The sequence below is a fragment of the Macaca fascicularis genome, chromosome 4 (assembly GCF_037993035.2).
Source record: "Macaca fascicularis isolate 582-1 chromosome 4, T2T-MFA8v1.1".
NCBI classification, from domain to species: Eukaryota; Metazoa; Chordata; class Mammalia; order Primates; family Cercopithecidae; genus Macaca; species Macaca fascicularis.
In genome coordinates, this window is record NC_088378.1 from 166,333,855 (window position 1) to 166,339,854 (window position 6,000).

Here is a 6,000-nt window from a genome sequence, read left to right on the forward strand (position 1 = left end):
GGGTTCTGAAGGGTGTGTTGTTCAGTGGGGTGAGAGGGAAGGCATGCGCTTCTCCAAGAATCTCAAAGATAAAGAGAAAAGGGGGATAGATTTCTGTCTGCTCCTTTCTCTTTTACTATCCCAGCTAATCAGACTTGTGAGCAACTCTGGATGGAATGAAAATAAATTATCCTCAAAGCAGTCTGTGTTGGGGTCTACTGACCCCACATGTGCTCACAATACATGCAACACATACATCCTCATGCATGTACACACATGCATGCACAAGCACACACATGCACACACAAGCACACACATACACATATGTATCCCACCAATATTTTTAGCAGTGTTCATACAAGCAGTGTTGCAAAGAGGCTGGAAGCATTTCTATGTTCAGCAAAGCTCCAGGCTGTGCTGTGTATTAATAGCCTACTGGCCAACACATACAGTGTTTTGTGATGACAGCATCTTATTGTTTTATTTGAGTTGTTTCTTTTCTTTTTGGCCAAGGGAGGAAATGGGCCACCTTCTCTTCCCTTTCTCCTTTCTCCCAATAACTGTCCACATGCACATTTCTCTATTTAACTCGTTGGTGTCCAGGAGAGAGAAATGTTGTAACTTTCTGGCATACTGTGTATGTCTTCTGTCTCTAATATCTGTTGACCTTGAAAAAGAATCCTACTTGCCTTTGACAGCCACAGGAAAATTTCTTTTCCTAGTGCTTTTATTCAGAAGCCTTGATCCTTCCTTCTGAGGAAGAATTTGTGCCATGGAGACTATAGTCGTTCTCCAGGATTTATCCAGTTTCTGCAGGGACAGAAGCTTGTTGTAGTCTGTCTTGTGTAGACTAGAAAGCCCATGCTAGTTACGTGGTTAACAATTGGGATTTGTACATTTTCCTTATATTTACTTTCCCCCTCTGCTCCTTGTATGACATATTCACATCCTCAATTTTTATTGATTATTTCAGATGAGAGCCCTTCTGTATATGTTGTGTGTGTGTGTGTTGAGAAAGGGAAAGGAAGGAAAAAGGGAGAGGAAGGCAAATACAGGGGAACAAAGACAGAGTTTGCACAACTCCTGCTGGGCCAGCAACCCCTGCCAGTGAATGAAAAAAAAAAAACTGAAAAGGACTTTCACTTTCTAAAGCAGTGGTTTCAATAAAGTACTATTTCACACCAGTCAGAATGGCTATTATTAAAAAGTGAAAAAATAACAGATGCTGGAGAGGTTGAGGAGAAAGGGAATACTTATAAACTGTTGGTGAGAATGCAAATTAATTCAGCTCCTGTGGAAAGCAGTTTGCAGATTTCTTAAAGATCTAAAATAGAATGAATATTAGACCCAGCAATCCCATTACTATGTATATACCCAAAGGAATATAAATCGTTCTACCAAAAAGATACTTGCACATGTATGTTCATCACAGCACTATTTACAACAGTAAAGACATGTAATCAACCCTGGTGCCCATCAAATGTGGATTGGATTAAAAAATGTGGTACATATTTTCATACCACTTTTTTTTTTTTGGCCATGGAATACTATGCAGTCATAAAAAATAAGGAAATTATGTCCTTTGCAACAACATGGATGCAGTTGGCAGCCGTTATTCTAAGCAAACTAATGCAGAAACAGAAAACCAAATACCACATGCTCTCACTTATAAGTGGGATCTAAACACCGGGTACATAAGGACATAAACATGGGAATAATAGACACCAGGGACTCCAAAAGGAAGGAGGGAGGGGGGGCAACGGAAGAAAACCTAACTCTCTGGTATTACGTTGGGTGACTGGATCATTAGAAGCACAAACCTTATCATAACGCAATATACCTATGTAACAAATCTGAACACAAATATCCGTGAATCTAAAATAAATAAAGCAATGGTTTGGTGGAATAGGCTGGTGAGGCTCTTGGCCAGATTGTAGAGCTCTGGGGAGGGTAGAGCTGTCAGGACAAGAGGACCAAATATATAGAACTTGGAACCACACGATGAGAAATCTGCATTTAATTGGCAGTGAAGAGCAATGGAAAATATGTGTGCCAGGGAGCGCCAGGTGCAGGCTGACTAGCGAGGAGGGAGCCTGGGGCTGGGGAGGCGCACTGGGCTGCTGCTGGAGCCCTCCGGAGGGCGGAACTGCAGCGGGGGCTGTAGGAATGCCGTGGAGATGACAGTCAGGAAAGACATTTCAGAGGTCTGGGACTCGCCACTGACCTGATCAGGAGTCCAGGAAGCGGGAGGAGGCAGAGATGGCTCCCAGCCAGGATCCGGAGGCCCAGGAGGGGCAGATCTTCCAGCCCGGAGGGTGAGGCCTGGAGTGGGCGGGGTTCCCAGCCAGGAGGTGAGGCCTGGAATGGGCGGGGCTCTTAGCCTGGAAGGGGAGGACTGGACGGGGCGGGGCTCCCAGCCAGTAATGGGAGACCTGGAGGGTGATGGAGCTTAAAAACGAAGCAGAAAGGCCAGGAGGAAGAGCTTCACTGGAGGAGGGTAAGTTTTGTTTCAGACTTGTGGGGCTGAAATTGTTGAAGAACACCTGGGAGAAAATGTCCAGTCACTGTCACTGCAAACGCGGGTCCAACCTTCAGAAGAGGGATTTGGACTGAGGATGTGGGTAGGAGCACCCTCTCTTAGACAAGAAAAATTGAGACTAAGAGGAGGTGAGATCCCTGGGGGATCATAATTAAGTAAAAAATTCTATCCCTAAAATCCGTCCTGACATTTTCATTTATAGGATATACATATATATGTATCTGTTAAAGTCTGAAATGTGTTCCTCAAAATTCATATGTTGAAGCCCTAACCGCCTCATACCTCAGACTGTGACTGTATTTGGAGATGGGGCCTTTAAAAGGATAATTAAGGTAAAAGGAAGGCATTAGAATGCGCTTTAATCCAATATGTCAGGAGTCCTTACAGGAAGAGGAGATGAGGGCACAGACACCCACAGAGGGAAGACGGTGTGAGGACACAGGGAGAAGACGCCATCTGCAAGCCCAGGAGGGAGGCCTCAGGAGAAACCAGTCCCACCCACAACTGGATGTGGGGCTTCCAGCCCCCAGCGCTGCGGGGAAATAAAGCTCCATTGTGTAAGCTGCCCCATCTGTGGTGTTTTATTGTGGCAGCCCCAGGAACTAATACCGTATCCCTACCAATACATACGTATTTACTCACATGGAGCCACACACATGTGCATATATGTAATATTTTTGCCTAAAAAAAAGTAAGCCATGCCTAAAAGTATAGGCGGAGAGAAGGCTAAAAGAGACTGCTCGAAGAGACTGCCAAGGTACAAGAATCCAACAAAGACACATCATATCAACAGTGATGATTTCCTGAATAGGAAGGCTCTTTGGATGGCTGGTTTATAGTTTTCATGCCCAAGGAGTTTTCCAAGGCCCAGCGTTTACCCTTTGCAGCAGCTCACTCTCCTGAAATGTGCTTTCATGTAAACAGGAAGGAGATACGGAGTACCTCTGCCTAGCACTACGTTAGAAGAATCCTCAGGCATTTCCATCTCATGCGATGATGAGAAAGCAGTAGTTGCTGGCAAACCTCGGCCAACTTCCAGTCTTGTCCTTTTGACAGGGGACTGCTGTCTTGAGTACCCATCTCAGGCATCATATCCACCTTGGCCCTGCCTTGGGAGCCTGTAGATGTGGACAGAAAAGAGGGATGCTGCCTTCCTGGCTGGGCCTTTCTTGACACACAGGCATATGGACCCAAGCTCTAAAGGATGAAGACTCCATGATCTCTGAAGTTTTCATTATTCTCCGCCTCCTAAAGCTCCACCTTGCAGGCAATGCACGGTAACAAAAGGACCAGCACAGTGCCCAGCACACAGAAAGCTATCAATCGATGTCAGCCTTAACCATTATGTTGGTTGACTTGCCATCCCTCTTCCTCATCTGCAAGCTATGTGAGAGCAAGATTCAAGTAACCTTGGTATTACACAATTCCATCGTGATGGGTTCAGTTACATTTGTCAAATGATTCAGAGTAGGACAACGGGAATTTTCTTGACAACATCAGAGCGTTGTAAAGTCTTTGCTTTGCATGGAAGTGTGGGACTGCAGCAATGATTGTGCAAGTTGAAACTGTGTGAAGCGATTTTAAGAAGTAACAAGAAAAATTATGATTGTTTCGTGATCTTCAAAAAATTTTTAAAATGTTAAGAACTGTTTTACTACTGGTTGTAAATGTACAAGAACATTTAAAAATACCAAAACGAATACTTATGTAGCATGTCATAATTTAAAAAATTAGAAACATTGAGAAACAGTGTTTTATTTCTTTGTGAAAGACTTATGGAGAGTAAATTGAACAGGGCTTTGCCACCTTCTCGTTGTAAAACTTACAGTATGGACCAGGCATTTTTTCTATGCCTTGGTAAATTGTCACATTCCTTTCTATATTTGGATAGGCTTCCTGCATTTTGTCCTGCACACTTTCAGTGCTGTGAAATATCTCCAAGATTTTCTTTATTATGAAGTTTTTGCCAGCATCTTCATCCTGAGTCCCTCTCGCTGCACATCCAGAATCTCTTAAAAGACAACAGCATCAATGTTTCCACCATCAGCTCTTTCTTCTCTAAACTCATTTACGTCTGAGTCAACTTTCACCTCCTGCATTCTCACTTTTTGTTTCTTTGCTATACTTTCATCTTCATTGGCTACCTCCCTCTCTTGAGTATTCATTTCTGTAAAATGTCATGTGGGTTTGTCACTGGGAGCCAAGGAGGCAGCACGAGCACACGCTTTGCTGTGTGTGAACTGATAACACGGAAGGACTGAAGGATGTGATGAGGTTAATCACTGATCATGATGCACATCTGTTATTATGTGGTAGTCTGTGGACTGCAGAGCAAGCAGCAGAGGTTGTCCCCCATGCAATCACTCACAGTTAATGGTGACTGAAATTGGAACCATGTTGTGGTAGGGGACTGGTGTTATTTAACTTCAGTTGCCATGGGACAATGAAAATTCGTGCGTTTGGGACTATGCAAGGTGAGGACTGCCTGAATGTTCCATAATGTGATGAGTGCCTCACAAACAGGGCATATATTATCAATGAGTTTTTTCATTATTCTTGACCTTCAACATATAGACGTGCATGTTGATGGTATCAGGTTGTTTCTGCGTGAATGAGCTTTACTCCTCTGAGAAACGGCATTCCTGGCCCTCCTCCTTGAATCAATTGCACAAAAGTATCTGAAGGAAATTTGCTTACCTGCTGCTTTCGATGGAAGCTTTCCTGCAGCGTTACCCGGTGTCTGTTTCTGGCCGATGATTAACCATGGGGAACAAGCGTTTGGGATAAAGAAGTTGCAGAACTTTTAAGAGAATGTAATATGTTCATGTGCACTGGGACTCTCCTTGACCTATATCAAGTTTCCTGGATTCTGAAATGCTATAATTTTAGAAGTGTCATAACGTTAAAACAGCTTTCTAGGAAGTGCCTTTGTTGAAAGAATACCCAGGAATGGTGCACTGGACAGCTTTTGGACATGTCTTGCATTTTCTCAGAACTATCTCTCATCTTGGCCATGGCTTCAGTCACATCCTGAGTGACTCACCTCGGCTTGGGCTGCCTCCTACTGCAGTTCTAAACTCTGGTGGGGGACACGGGCATGACCCACCCAAGACTCATATGTGCTTAAGCTGGAAATAAGGAGCAGAGGGGCCAGGGGAAGGACCCAATGGCTAAATGTTCCTGCTTTTTTTCCCTCAGGCAGACAGTTCTAAGGTACATGCTGTAGGTTGCTTGGACTACCCTGGCAAGATCTTCTCCCAGAAATCCACCTTGGTGGCTGACTTATTAACTCATTGGCCTGTTGACTTTTGCTCCTTGCCTCACCCCTGCTCCCTGTGCCTTCTTTCTAATAGGCTACCTCCTGGTAAGGCTCTGCTTTGGGGGAAACCCAGACTGAGGCAGGTGGGATGTTGTAACCAGGGAGGCCTGAGTCCTGGGTCTTTGCCTGGGGCCCCCAAATAGGAGAGGGATTGGAGGTGGTA

At 44.5% G+C, this 6,000-nt stretch overlaps 2 long non-coding RNA genes across 3 annotated transcripts in view; one reads left to right on the top strand and one right to left on the bottom strand.

The window, feature by feature from the left end:
* LOC135970712 (uncharacterized) overlaps positions 1-2,303 on the bottom strand; it is a 29,071-nt gene extending 26,768 nt beyond the window's left edge. For both annotated transcript variants that reach the window (XR_010586560.2, XR_010586559.2), the window contains exon 1: positions 2,204-2,303. This is a non-coding gene — a long non-coding RNA (uncharacterized lncRNA). The remainder of the gene's footprint in view (positions 1-2,203) is intronic.
* A 91-nt stretch (positions 2,304-2,394) lies between these two features.
* LOC141410174 (uncharacterized) lies at positions 2,395-4,259 on the top strand. Its single transcript, XR_012434264.1, has 2 exons — positions 2,395-2,476; positions 2,894-4,259. It is a non-coding gene; the product is annotated as an uncharacterized lncRNA (long non-coding RNA).
* Positions 4,260-6,000: the final 1,741 nt, after the last annotated feature.